The following is a 15,479-nucleotide window of genomic DNA, read 5'->3' on the forward strand; positions in this document are numbered from 1 at the left end:
AGGGCCAGATAGTGAATATTTCTGTGTCTGCCACAACTACTCAAGTCAGCCTTTGTAGCACAAAATCAGCCATGGCAGTGATAATACGGAGATGAATGTATTTGTGTTCAATAAAACTTTATAGACAGATCAATCAGATTTGGTTTGTGGGGCATAGTTTGCTGAACCCTGGTATGGGGAATAAAAATCACCCATCATCTTGCTACCAAAATGTTAACATTTTTACTTATTTTTTTCCTTTTATTCATGTTATTTTACATGGTTGTGACTGTATTCTATACTACCAATTTTGTACTCAGAGTTTTTTCACTTAACATTCCTGTAACATTTTCCATGTCATTTAAAAGGTGTCAGAAGCTTAATTATTTTTTTAAAAGATTTTATTTATTTATTTGAGAGAGAGAGAGAGCGAGCATGAGCAGGGAGAGGGGCAGAGGGTTAAGCAGACTCCCTGCTGAGTGAGGAGCCCAATGCGAGGCTGGATGACCGATACCTGAGTTCATGACCTGAGCCCAAGGCAGATGCCCAACCAACTGAACCACCCAAGTGCCCCAAGCTTGTCAGAAGCATAATTCTTCGTGACTATGTAATACTCCATCCTATAACTAGATCATAATTTACCTAATCATTTCCTAGTATTTTCTGTTATAAATGACATTGCAAAAAACTGCTTTGTGCATACATCTTTGGATTTCAAATTATTTTGTATACCATTTTTCTTGAAGTGGAATAATCAGGTCAGAGGTATGAATGTTTTTCAGGAGCTTAATATTGGCTGTTCAAAAAGGTAGTGCCCATTTATATTCCCACCAGCAGTGCAGAAGGCAGTCTGTTCCACCTCCTCTTTGCCAACAAATACTCTCACTAAAGCAGAATCTTTCTCAAAATGGCATCTAAGTTAATATGTAATTCCTTGATTATTACAGTGGTTGGAAAAAATTCCAAGTGATTGTTGCTAAGCTGCCATATTTCTTCTTTGGCTCGCTTGTCGGTAAAGGCACCTTGGGCCCTAACTTGCTCCCCTCCCCCCTCACTCCCCACACCTTGGCTAATGCAGTTTTCCTCTTTCATCCCCTGAGCTCCTGTGTCAAAATTGTATTCATCCTTTAGGGCCCAGTCCAGATCTGAATTCATCTCCCTGTGCATGTAGCCCTCCCTCATTCTTCTTACTCATTTGATCTCTTTGCTCCCCATACATAGCACCTCTTAGGACCTTTATCTTTCCTGCCTCCTGCAGTTTTCTGTGTATGGGCTTTTTCCCCAGAGCAGGGACTGGGCCATGTTATTTGGTTCCCAGAACCTAGCAGAGAGCTTAGTATACACAGAGGCCCAACTAATTTGCTAGTACTTTGTTGCCAGGTTCCTGAGGTCTGCTGCAGGTGACTTTTTGGTAAAAATTTAAAGAGGAATGTTGCAATCACCTGTAATGTTTATAGAACTGTTTGGGATCACTGAAGAATACTTTTTTGGGGGTGCTCAGGTGGCTCAGTGAGTTAAGCATCTGCCTTCTGTTCAGGTCATGATGCTGTGGTCCTGGGATTGAGCCCTGCATTGATTCCCTGCTCAGTGGGGAGCCTGCTTCTGTTCCCCCTGCTTGTGCTCTCATTCTCTCTGTCAAATCAATAAATACAATCTTAAAAAAATACTTTTCTGGTTATCACAAATGGGCTGTATCCCTAAGTCCCGTGCACTCCTTTTTGTGAAATGTGGGTCTTCAAGTTTTCCAAGTGATGATATACAACAGTTTTTGCATGTGTTAGTCTACTTCTCTCTTGCATATATAGTATAGTACCATATCATGCAATAGAAGTGTCTGCAATAATGGAAATCTTTTATGTCTGCATTTTCTGATACAGTAGCCACCAGCCACGTGTAGTTACTGTGCACTTGATATGTGGTTACTGTAACCAAAGGACGGATTTTTTCACTTTATTTAATTTTAAATACTTTAAATTGAAACAGCCACACACCCACACACCGTAGTGGCTACCATGTCAGACAGGGGAGGATCATATCGAATATTTAAAAGTATAGTCTCTTTTAGGGCTAAGAGCTTGGTATTTATAGTAATCTGTAGTAGCATTGACTTTGTGGCTACCTGAAAGGTTGAAGACGCATCCCAGATCCTGGCAGAACATTAGAGAGAGAGGATGCTCTGAGTTTGATTTGCAGTGGCAACTGCGTCCAGTGGGATGGAGATGGTGTCAGGTTAGTAGGTTGGAGGCAGAACGAGACAAGCTGGAATATGAAGAGCAGACATTTGGACTTGATATGGTCGGTAATAGGGAACCATTAAAAGTTCATGAGCAGTGGAGTGACAGATGAGGGTGGTGTTGCAAGGTCACCTCTGCCAGGAGCGTGCAAGCTGCTGGGAGAGGATGTGAGTTATCGGCCCCTCCTTTACTGGGTAGAGCTGGGCAGTAGTGATTCACCAACTCCATCAAAACCCAGCCCACAACAGAAAACACAAGTGATTTATTTTCACATTAGTTTCCAGTTATTGTGTGCCTTCCTGTGGCTCAGATACACACCAGCATTGAGTGCTGCGGGCTTGTCATTGGGAGCTGGGAGAGAATGGCTGTCTGTCTGAGGGGAGGCAGGCCAGTCACCACTGCTCCACCATGGGCACAAATCCTCTGTGGCTCTGGTGTGCCTTGGGAGGCTCCCTGATCTTTCAGAAACAATCTGGGAGCCCAGCAATTCTGTCCTCACTTGTCTGCTTCCTTGTAGGGCCAGTGGTAAATTTCTTTTTTTTTTTAATTTTTTTTAATTTTTTTTTCCAGTGGTAAATTTCTAATTGTTCTTTTTTTCTTAGAAGATTTTTTTATTTTTATTTTTATTTTTTTTAATTTTTATTTATTTATGATAGTCACAGAGAGAGAGAGAGAGGCAGAGACATAGGCAGAGGGAGAAGCAGGCTCCATGCACCGGGAGCCCGACGTGGGAGTCGATCCTGGGTCTCCAGGATCGCGCCCTGGGCCAAAGGCAGGCGCCAAACCGCTGCACCACCCAGGGATCCCAGAAGATTTTTTTAAATAGATTTTATCTATTCATGAGAGACACACACAGAGAGAGAGGCAGAGACATAGGCAGAGGGAGAAGCAGGCTCCATGCAGGGAGCCTGACATGGGACTCCATCCCTGAACTCCAGGTCACACCATGGGCTGAAGGCAGAGCTAAACCTCTGAGCCACCAGCCTGCCCTCTTAGAAGATTTTTAATCTCGTTGTTCAACTCTCACCTTCCGCCCCCCAACTTTCACTTGTGTACAACAGTTACATTTCTGTGTTCTATCTGTTGTTTCCTACTTGTTACATTGCTTATATCCATAACCCTGTCCTGACTTTTTAGGATGTGGGCTTAATAATTCGCTGTCATTGTTCTACGGATCTGCCTCCAGGCTCACTTTTAAGAGAAAGAAAAACATTACTGAAGGGAGTCCCCCCCACACACACACTCTCCAATGTACCCCAGCAAATGTGGCAGCTCCCACCTTCTGCCTGACTGGGATGCCCATCCCCCGGGGTCCAGCTTGGCTCAGGGAGACAACCTAGCTCAGAAGCAGCCTCCTTTCTGGGAAAACATGTTCTGTGGAAAGTCTGGCCTAGAAAGATGTCTTCAGCCACCACTGGCTGGGGCAAGGACTTGACTGTCACATCTCTGTGTGCCAGCGGCCCTTGCACTCAAGAACAGAGTGCTGCCTCCACTTCCCTCAAATTGACAGGCCAATTGCTGAGAGAGAACCAGTGGCCCTGTGTGGGCCGCCTCCCACCTCCCCATCTTAAGACCCAGCTAGAGTGAGTGAGTAGCACTTCTCTCTCTTGACAGCTTCCTCACCTCCAGGTTTCCTAATGCGAGGAGAGAGAAGACTCCCCAGTGTGAGTTGTCATTGGGGGGGACAGGGGGAGATTTTAAAGGAAAAAGCTACCTTAAGCTGCACACTTAAGTGCTGTCCAAAAAATACACGGTCTCTTTGGGTTTCTTTTGCGATCATGGAGGTGGCATAGAGTTTACTGGTAAAGTGCATAAATTCTTGCAGCATGTACTTAACTGAGCGTGTAATCTGTTGGAGCTTGCGTGAGTGTCTTTGAACTTCAGTTTATCTGCCAGTAAAATGGTAGTAAGAATGCTTCCCTTGCATGGTTGTTCTAGGAACTAGAGAAGGTCTGTAGAGTCTAGTTCCTGGGACCTTGTAAGAACTCAGTAAGAGGTGGTTATTAGAAAGGTTATCCGTTTAGGTTGGTAATGACGTCAAAGTTAAGCCCATTGACCCAATGTCCTTTCTCTTCATTCCTCAGGATGCTTGCTTTTGCCTTCCTGAAGCTACATGTCCTCAGAGTGGGAAGCATTGGGTGTGATGGTTTTAATAAGAAAGATTTTCTTAACAGAAAGAGAGTTCCTAGGTACTAGATGACTGAGGAAGACTCTAGAGATGCCTTTGCTAAGGAAACCTAAGGTAATTGCCACCTGTTTGAGAGTTTTCCACCCTGTCTGAGGGCCTAGATAGGGTGTGGTTGACGTCAGTGCCTCCTCCTGGCCTTTCCAAGAGTCAGATCCTGGGAAAATGGTCTCTGCCATCTGCAGTTGATGGGGCGGGTAGGTGGGTGGGGATATTGTTTTTGAGTCAAGAGGACCTTGTATTACATACTTGGGAGTCCTGGTCACCCCATCTTGGGATGCTCTGTTGGCCTGGCTTTAAGGAAAGCTTTCCAATTGACCTCTTAATCTTCAGCTATAACACTGGAAATCAGCTAGCACCTTCCTTACAACACTGACTAGCCTTCACTTAGCAGAGTCATGTTCTTGGGATTCTGTGGGCCTAGGTTTCGATTTTCTGTACTACTAGTGCCAGAGATTCTTTTGTAAGAGCAAGAAGAAAAACACTCTTGAAAGATTGCTTGTGGTACAAATCTGTATGTTAAAATCCTACTTTAAGTGCAGAGGGGGCAGCTTGCAAACGTAAGGAATTCCGTAGAGAGCCTCTTGGGGGAAAAAGAAAATCCTTTGGTAATGTGAATTATGGCCTTTGGAACGGTGGTTAAATCTTGATTTTAATGTAGCATGTTTGCTTAAAGCAAGTCTGCCTAATTTTTAGGCTACAGCTTCCTTTTAGTGGAACGAGTGGGTATATTCCTTTTATAAAATACTCAGGGAAATGGAACCAGTGTCATTTTCACTTAGAAAGAGGGTGCCCAGCAGCTTCTCCCTGTCTTGATTGTAAGGAGTTGTATATAGTCACTTCTTATTATGACAGAATACAGAGTGATGTGACTTAAGAAAAAAAAGAACTGAGTGGTCTCTTTCCTTACTTCCTTCTACTGGTCCTCACATTCTCTTGTTTAGTTGAATTTCCTTCCTGCTGTGGTCACCCACCATCAGAGGCTACCAGCTGCTTGGGTTGAGGTGCTAAGACCCCGTTGCTTCTGAGGCTAGAGGACATACATGAAAACTGACATATGGGTCCTGACTTTAAGCTGGAATGAGGGAGTTGCCACTGCTAGATATCCTCCCCTCCCCCCACTCCCCTGCCCTGGTGGATCCATATTGTGAATTTTGGCTCTGACTCTTAGGAAAACACCTCTGCAAACAACAGATCAAATAGGAAATCTTTCCATGAAACAAATCCATTTAATAGTATGACCTTGTAAATGAGTATCAAACATAAACAATGCACATTCCCTCATCCCTGCTAGCCATACAGCCAGAATGGGAAGGTAGACTTTTTTAAGAAAATCCCTTTGGAAAAAAAAATCCCTTTGGTTGGATTTTGCTTGAAGTGAATTCTCAGATCAGACACACCCCTGTTTGTATAGAAGTCTCAAAAGTTTTTGTTGCAAATTGACCTAATCCAGTTTGGCTGTCCACAGTTTTGAGATTCTATTTTGGTTGGTATCATTGATATCTCTGGTGGTTAAGAGGTAGGTTTCTTCCCCACAACCAATATATTATAGTGAAAGCAATTCAGATCTAATTTTGCCACAGAAACATTATTTAACAGGCAGAAAACAGTCGTTTAACCTGATCTCTATGCCCAGAAGACATTCCCTCTCTTCTTATTTCCAACCACTCTTGGGTGAAAGGTTCCCTGGAGGTAGATGTGGCAATATTCTAGTGGTAGGATTCAGCTTACCTTCTCATTAAAGGGCACATTCAAATTAAGTGTCAGAGCATGAGATTTGTTGCATCTCCTGAGCCTAAGGTGTCATTCCAAAGGGGTGAAGGACCTTGGGCCCACTAGAGTCTTCTATCCAATTCATGCAAGGGTGGGAGTACCTGAATGATATTTCTAACTGATTTACCTATCTCAAACACCAAGACATTCCTCAATGAAGTAGGATTTCTAATATCCATTGTTGTAATTAACAAGCCATCTGAAGGGTTTTAGAGCTGAAGCATTTGAGTGTGGCTTTTTTTCCATTAAAAACAATTAAGGTATATTTTGCTTTCTTTTTAGGCTACAGTTCTGTGAGTTTTGGCAAAGGCATACACCATGATCAAGATCAAGAATTGTTTCCATCGCCCCCTGTCCCCTCAGATTCTCCATTACCTGTTTGTGGGCTTTTCAAAATAAATAGCTTTATTGAGATATAATTCACATATCATATAAGTCACTCATTTAAAGTACACAATTCAGAGTTTTTGGAGTATTATTCATTTTTAAAAATGGGGGTGAAATGTATATATGACATAAAATGGGCCATTTTAATCATTTGTATAAGTGCACCATTCGGTGGCTTCACAGTGTTCTGGAACCATCAACACTGTTTCCAAAGCTTTTTCATCACCCCAAACAGAAACTCTGTACCCAATAACTTCCCATTGCTTCCTTCCACAGCACCTGGTAAACACTGTTCCACCTTTTGTCTCTAAGACTGTACTTAACTGAGTACCTCAAAGAAGTAGAGCTATACAACATCTGTTCTTCTGTGTCTGGTTTATTTCACTTCACATAACGTTTTCAAGGCTTATGCATGTGGCATATATTAGTATTTTGTTCCTTTTTAAGGCTAAATGATACTTTGTGAATATACCACATTTGGTTTATCCACTCATCTGCCCATGGACACTTGGCTTGTTTTTCTTTGGCTATTGTGAATACTGCTGCAATGAACACTGGCTTACAAGTGTCTGTCGCCCTGTTTTCAATTTTGGGGGTTGTATACGTAGGAGTGGAATTGTTGGGTCATATGGCAATCCCGTGTTTAACTTGTTGAGAGCTGCACAATAGTTTCACAAACACCTGAGCCATTTGTTACTCCCACCAGTAATGTACAAGGATTCTAAGTTCTTCACATCCGATCCAGCATTTATTTTCCATTTTTCAAATTCTCACCATCCTAGTAGGTGTGAAGTGGTATCTCATTGTGGGTGCTGTTTTGTATTTTGCCAGTGACTAATGATGTTGAGCACCTTTTTCTGTGTTTCTGCCATTTGCATATCTTCTTTGGAGACATGTCTGTTGACATCCTTTGCCCATTTTTTAAAAACTGAATGGTTTGTTGTTTTACTGTGGAGTTTACAATTGTGGGCTTTGATTAGAGATTTTAGTTGCTAACTAATCACCCCTGGAGTGTGTATTCTCAAGTAGGGTTTTTCAGATGTTAACTGCAGTGTTCTGGTAAATGTTTTAAAGCACTGATTTAGAGTGTTTGCCAATTTCCATGGTCCATTTCAAGTTACCAATCTGTTGTTATTAAAGTAATAAAGGAGTGGGAAGAGAATGTGCACAATCAAGTCTTGCTAGCAAGTGCTATTGGGCTTCCAGCACACCACTGAATGTTAACCACACACCCTACAGTGTAGAGTGAAACTAACACACACACACACACACACACACACATACACACACACACAAACACGGACGTGTCACAGTGTCTATGTTGAAAGTATTTAAAATGAATTTGTAGACGTTACAACTAAAAGTAAATGAATATAATTTTCAATTACAATACTTAAGCTCTCTCATTGGAAGGAAGAAAAGCTACCATTTGTTGAGCATGTCACATGCTAGACATGTTCCAAGTATTTAATACATGTGTCACTGCCTTCTGTCCTATTCAGGGGATTTACTTACTTACTAAGTGCCGACTACCATAAACAGAGTGAATGACTTTCTTGTAACCCCAGAGACACTTGTTACTTTGTACCCTCCATCTTTCCTAAAATCTATTCAAACTTGAAGTGAAAGCTAAAGCCATGGTTGTACCATGTATTGATGAACTGTGGGAGTTCAAAATATCCTTTGCTGGATTGCAAAAAACACACAATCCCCCCCACCAAAAAAAAACCTCACATATGTTTTATAAGGAAAACTTAAGCAAATCAGAAATGGCCAAAAAGAGAAAGTGAAAATCCTTCATAATCCCACCCACCAGAAATGATCATTAACAGCTAGCATTTATTATGTCTTTTCCTGACACCTTTATTGTTTTACAAAAATGGGATGATGCTTTACAATTGGAAGCTTTTTTCACTTGACAACATAGATGGACACCAGTGCATAGAGACCTATCTCATTCCTTATCTCGGCTATCTAGTATCCCTCATGTGACAGAAGTGTAAGGGATGGTAAAGGACTATTTTGAAGAAGGGATGATAGGTAGCACATGGCACAAAAAAGTTGGTAACCACTGTTGGGTACCTAAAACCACATCATTCTGTCTGCTCGCTGCTCCAGAGCTACCAGAACTTACCTGGAATGATAAGATGATAATCAATGTTAAGATTTACAGGAAATCTCTTCAGCCCTTTAAGGATAGTGGTGAGATAAGAGTACACATTAAATCCTTTCACATGTCTTCATGGCTTTGGAGCTCTAGTCTTTTTACTTTTTTTTTTCTCCAGGGGTGCCTGTGTGGCTCAGTCAGTTGGGTGTCTGCCTTTGGTTCAGGTCATGATCTCAGGGTCCTGGGATTGAGCCCCACATCGGGCTCCCTGCTTAGCAGGGGAGTCTGCTGCTCCCTCTCCTCTTCCCTCCTCCTTTCCCCCGACTCCTGCTGTCTCTCTCTCAATAAATAAAATCTTAAAAAAAAATCTCTCCAACTCCAGTAGGCTCTAGTCTGATTTGGAGAAACATTGTCTTCATGGCAGCACAGCCTTTGAATTCCTCTAAATCTGTTACTGGCTTTGCACGATGGCCACCACCAGGTTTTCTTAACTGTTCAGACTTGTTGGTTTCTGAGTATTCTCAATGGTTGTGTTTGTTTTCTCTTCTGTCCAGGCACTTGTCACTAGCAAAACTCCAATTGACTTTATCCGGCGAGGCATTTATCATTGTTGCAACTGAGGATTGATAGGAAAAAAGAAGGTTATCTAGGGGAAGGGTAGAAGTAGTAGAAGTGTCTGACAGCCATTATTAGGTGGCTGTCAAAATAACATGCTTTATTCTCCGGCAAGTACCCATTCCAGGGAATGAAATAATCCAAGAATGATAAGCTCCCAATTGCCATCTGTCAGTTTGTGATGCTGCCTGCCTGCCTTGTTCTAGTTAACATTGAACGCTGATTTCACATGGCACTGGGAGAAACTTAGAGGAAGGATAAGATGATCATAGGGTGTAAAGTGAACTGACCAGAAGCCTGCCCAGAGATGGGCCAAAGGCCAGTGGCAGCAGTTGATAAGCACTCGTTTATCTCATGCTCTCTTCCCCTTTCTTCCTTACCTCAGATTGGGTCTTTTTGGTATATTTTTTATTGGAGTTCGATTTGCCAACATATAGTATAACACCCAGTGCTCATCCCGTCAAGTGCCCACCTCAGTGCCCATCACCCAGTCACCCTATCCCCCCCACCTCCCCTTCCACTACCCCTTGTTCAGATTGTTGACAGCATTGTGTTTCCTCCTGAAATATAACATATGCGCCTTCTTCTACCAGCTTGGAGAAGTTGGTTTAGTAGGGGCAGAGGGCGAAGAGGTTTGGGATGGGGTTAGAGGCTATCATTCTTCCTAACCAAAAAGGTAAGAATATGGGTGTTTGAAGTTCATGAATGGACATGCCATTATCTTTCAAATTACATGCTAAGCATCAGGCTTGTACCATCTATGTTTTACTGTGCCTTCTGGCCCATAATCCCCTCCAAAGGCAAACTGTTCTGTGCCAGCTGTGCTGGGAGGCAGCAGCCATATGTTCCAGAGAACCTGCCCACCCCTGGCTTGGGTTGATTGGACTAAGAGTTGGCCACCTGTCCCTAAAACAGCCTGTCTGTCACCTGGCAAGCAACATAGGTTTGACAAGATGAGCTGGGCCAACATACTCCTCTCCTTGGAAGTTAGAATCATGAAGTTGAGAGACTAAGTAAGTAAGGCGGTTCACAACAGGGACAAGAGCCAAAAGATAATAGGGAGGGGATCATTATGTAGGCCATGTCCATGCTGGAGTTAGGAGACAGAACCCATGAGTAACATGAATAAGCTACCAAGAGGAATAGAGGTGCCCCAAGAGACAGAGGAACTGTTCCCCATTGAACCCAGAACCACCTTTCAGTTCTCCTGAGGCCAAGCTTTCTCCTGCACTAGGATTCTCATGGGATACCTGTTTCTGTTTCTCATCATAAACCTCCCTTTTCTTGAGCCAGCTGGAATAAGATTCTTTTCTTAACAATAAAAATGGCCAGACCAACCCTTCTTGTCTTTCGTGGTTTGATAATAGTGGAGAAAAAAAGATTTAAGGTTTTGTGAGGTTGTAGAGAAACTGGAATCCTCATACACTGTTGGTGGGAATGCAAAATGGTGCAGCTGCAATGGAAAAACAGTATGGAGGTATCTCCAGAAATTAAAAAAAAGACCTGTCGTATGACCTGGCAATCTCAGCATTTATCTAAAAGAATTGAAATCGTGATCTCAGATACTAGCCTGCCAGTGTTCACTGCAGCACTGTTCACGATAGACAAGATGTAGGAAATGATCTAAATGTCCATTGGTGAATAAATGGATAAAGAATATGTATGTACAAAGGAATATTATTCAGCCTTCCAAAAGGAGGAAATCTTGTCATATCCTAGGACACGGATGAACCTTGGGTATAATATGCTAACTGAATAAAGCCAGTCACAGAAGGATAAATACTAGATGATTCCACTTATAGGAAGCATCTGAAGACTCAAACTCCTTGAATCAAAAAGTAGAATGGTGGCTACTAGGCATTATGGAGGGCTGGGAAATTGCGAATCAATGGGCATAAAGTTTCAATTGTACAAGATGAACAAGTTTTAGAGATCTGCCATACAACATAGTGCCTATAGTTAACAATACTGTATTGTGTACTTTAAGAGTGTAGATCGTACATTAAATGTTCTTACTGCAAAAAAATAAAATAAATCATCACTTCAGATCTAGGCCTTGACCCTTTCGGCTGTAGACTTTGTGGGCAAGTCGACAACAGTCGGTTAAAATTCAGTGTTAACATTAAGTGCCAAAGTCTATTCTTTTTTTTTTTTTTTTTTGCTGTTCCAAAGTCTATTCTAGGTATTATGGGGAGCAGTGGAAAAACACAGATACCTCATTATTTCTCTCAAGCTCGGTGCTGACATACGAGCTTTAAATCTGTGTTCCTGGCAAATGGTGAGAATGGAAAGAGGCAGGGATCCTGACTGTTCATTTATCACCTCACAGCTCTCAACCAACAGGGGGCCTTCTTTATCCTATGTAACCTCTCAGTGGAATATTTGCCTTTGATTTATTACTCTTTCCAGTCAACTCTTGATTATTCATGTAATAGAGGAAAGCATTAATGTGAATAATAGAAGACTGCCCCATCTTGGCCTCTCTTCCCTGCCACAGCAGTGCTGAGTTTCAGAAATGGAAACCAACTAGCAGAAGAGGTAAGGAGGCTCAAAAAAGCTGGGGCAGGGCCAAGCAAATTAACATTGTTTCTTCTCCCACTTTTTATACCTTCCTTCTAAAAGGTCCCTCTTAAGTTCCTTTTCTGGTGCCTGTAGGACATTAGCGGAAGGGTGATGCCATCTGCTTGATTGAAGTAAAAATAAGGGATTTTCTTAAAGACTTAAATGTAGTTGGGGGCAAGTTGACTGGGATGCTGGTTTTTCCTCTCCCATTTATTTTACCCTCCACTGGTGTTTGGTGTCAGAGCCAGCCAGTTTCCTGACTGGCAACCATTATTCTCAGTTCAGGATTTGGGACTCAGCTAGTTAAGATATCTCCAATGGAGTTTCTTGAAGTTTGGTCCTTGAGCCACTTACATCCAGGTGTGTGTGTGTGTGTGTGTGTGTGTGTGTGTGTGTGTGGCATGGGGTAGCGGTGCTTATTAAAAATGCTGATTCCTGGGCCTCACATCAGACCTATTGAATCCAGGTATGGGGTAGGGAATTGGCTTGGGACTTTGAATTGTAATGTACCCCTGTCCAGGTAATATTTATGCACACCCAACTTTGAGAATGGCCAATCTATAAAATGACCCGCAGGGATTTGGTGGGTAGTTCTGGGAAATTGCCAACACTTCTGTTTTCCCTCACTGTTAGTAGACCTGGGAGGGGGTGGGGGAAGTGGGGCATGGCAGGTGCCATGGGGTGTTTTTTTTTTGAGTATAGATAGGGATTCTCCATTGAAAGGACCATGAAGAAGGATGGAAGTGCCACAACTGTGCAAAATTTGATGGTACTCAACCCTCAAACACTTGTTGAATTACTGTCTTGAGGACTGAGAGTTGGTTAAGCAGAGATGTAGGATGATTTGTGTGTAAGCTATAGGCTTTGTTTTCATGTTTCCTTCTAAAGAGACCCCCCTCTTCTCTGTTTCTGCATTGTCTATTTAGAGTAAAGATAGCTAGTCATCGCCAACATATTTGAGGTTTTGTGGTAATTTAAATATATAAATAGGAACTGCATGATGCCATTCAGTGATTGTACCTAAATATAACCCTCCTAATCAAAATGAGGATATTGTGTTTATTTTAAGACTGTGGTTAGAGTGTTCAGTTTCCCCCCACCTCCCCAAATACTGGCTCTGTGGAGTAAAGCAAGGTCCTGTATTTCATTGCTTTCCAGGCATTCCCAAACAACTGTTGAATGGGTTTTGTTCCAAAAGTTTCTTTGGAAGTCTGTTTAGAATTCAGATAGCATTTTCCCATGGACACAGCATACTTGGGGGTCAGGTTCCCAGACGAGCTGGCAAAAGTCTATTTAATATGGAGTAGAATGGAAGTACAGTCCCCAGCCCCTAATGACGGTTCCTGACAGTGTTTTTTTTTTTTTTTTAATGGGAAAAAGCACCAGGGTTTCAGGCCTGTGGTGCTAAACACACATCCTAGCTTCAGTCTATGAGCAGAATCCTAGGGTCTTATGGTGAGAGGATACAGTTCAAAATCCTCTACCTGGCTTCCTAGGCCTTCCATGATCTAGTTTCTGTTCATCTCTGCAGCATCTCCCTCCCCCACCCCCGCCCCACCTCTCTCTTTCTTCAGTATTCCTCCTTCTCTCCCTCCCTCCCTCCCCCCCATTCTGTCCTCCCTTCCTTCCTTCCTTTCCCCTCTTTCCCTCTCCTTTCCTTCCTTCCTTCCTTCCTTCCTTCCTTCCTTCCTTCCTTCCTTCCTTCCTTCCTTCCTTCCTTCCTCCTTTCCCTTCTCTTCCCTTCCCTTCCTTCCCCCCCTTCCTCTTTTTTATATAAGCTCTGTGCGCAGTGTGGGACTTGAACTCATGACTCTAACATCAAGAGTTGCATGTTCCACCAACTGAGCCAGCCAGGCACCATGTTTCCCCTGGCATTCTCTATGATCCAGGGCAAAGGAGCTACTTTGAGTCCCTTAGACTTGTCTGTGTCACATTTGGGCCATGGAAACTTTTACCCATGCTGTTCCCATTGCCTGAAAACCCCCTTACCCCCTTGCCTGCTACTCAGTTGATGGCTCTGTTACAGGCTCTCAGAACTCTGATCACAATGATCACTCTGATCATTTATTTTATAGGATGATTTGTGTGTTTCATGTCATTTCTCTTCTCTCCTGCCAGACTGAAAACTCCACAAAAGCAACAACCATGTCTATTAATTGCTGCATTATCCCCACCACTTAGCCTTGTATCTGGCAGGTTCTTAATAACTGTGTGGCAAGTGAATGAATCATTTAGTCTAGGGGTTCTCAACCCTTTTGTGGCTGCTGAGCCACAAATGGATGATCTTCGCAGGTTCAACAGACTCAGCTAAGGGCCACATCAATAAGAAGGTAATAGGCTATGCAGAATTCTCAATGCTGTCTCTAACTTACCTTTGTTCTCCAACTGAATAGATTGTTAAAGGAATGTGAGCCAGGAAGCAAACCCATCAGGGGGAGAACAGGCAGAGGAATGCATATGTGAATCATTTGCAAACTTCAGTGTTTTAACCACTATTCATAATAAATAATAAATCACTTTGCCCCACCTCTCTCACCTGAGGACATCTACCATGGCTGCTAAAATTTGCCGAGAAAAGCACCAGTCTAGTCCTAGCCTCTTACAGACATGGGCTCAGAGATTTGGAGAGGGCAGGTCTTTGGCCCACTAGCTAGTATCTGCTTTGGGATTACCACTTGGGCTTCTCCTTCTCAGGCCATTGCATTTTCTTCAAGAAGTAGATATTCTCGGGATCCCTGGGTGGCGCAGCGGTTTGGCGCCTGCCTTTGGCCCGGGGCGCGATCCTGGAGACCCGGGATCAAGTCCCACATCAGGCTCCTGGTGCGTGGAGCCTGCTTCTCCCTCTGCCTGTGTCTCTGCCTCTCTCTCTCTCTGTGGCTATCATAAATAAATAAAAATTAAAAAAAAAATTAAAAAAAAAAAAGAAGTAGATATTCTCTGAATATAAAGTCTGCCTGCCCTGCAACAACTTGTCTGTCTATGGATGTTGGAGGCCGTCTCCAGTCACTTGACCAGGGTCATTGCTGGGGCCTGGCTTGGGGGAAAGAGGAAAATGAGGTAATACAGCAAGTACATTCTGTACTCTAGGTTTGGCTCATTATTGCTGTGCCTGGAGGGGAACTCAGGGAGTACAGCTTACCCAAGGCATTTCTTGTGGAGTTCAGACATAACAGATGGCTTTTCATTTTTCTAGAATCCCACATCTGTAGTAAGTGTAGAACACGACTGAATGCTCAGTGGGTATTTCTTGATTATGCGACTGGCCGAAATCGCTCTGCTGGTGCAATGATAATAACCACTTAGATTTTTTTTTTATACCACTGAGCATTTAATTGGTAAGCACAAGATTTGCTAAAATGTTGCTTCTGTTGTTAGTTTTATGAAGTTTGGCAAAGCCAGGAGGAGCCTGCAGGCCATTTGGTTTGGGGCCCTGCTTTGGCTATTAAAAATTATATAGTGCCTTAAATACCTGTTGCTAAATGTTATTTGCACTTCTTGTTAGGACTCCTGTGGGTTTCTTCTGCTCAGAATAGAAGCTACCGAAGGACTTAATGAAAGGACATGGCCTAATGGGTCACAGAAGTGAAGTTCAAAAGCATTTAGGAGAAAGGCCCATCTGTTGGCCTCTGGAGAGGAA

General features: G+C 42.8%; 1 protein-coding gene across 14 annotated transcripts in view; it reads left to right on the forward strand.

Moving 5' to 3' along the window:
* The window catches only part of TMEM164 (transmembrane protein 164), a 198,794-nt gene that overhangs the window by 66,285 nt on the left and 117,030 nt on the right, over positions 1-15,479 (forward strand). The window contains exon 1 of one of the 14 annotated variants that reach the window (XM_025431457.3): positions 11,543-11,818. The exons of the other annotated variants lie outside the window; for them this stretch is intronic. The gene's annotated coding sequence lies outside the window, so the exon portion shown is untranslated. Of the gene's footprint in view, positions 1-11,542; positions 11,819-15,479 lie in introns of those variants that run through there. 14 annotated transcript variants of the gene reach the window in all.

The sequence above is a fragment of the Canis lupus genome, chromosome X, assembly GCF_003254725.2.
Source record: "Canis lupus dingo isolate Sandy chromosome X, ASM325472v2, whole genome shotgun sequence".
Taxonomy (NCBI): Eukaryota; Metazoa; Chordata; class Mammalia; order Carnivora; family Canidae; genus Canis; species Canis lupus.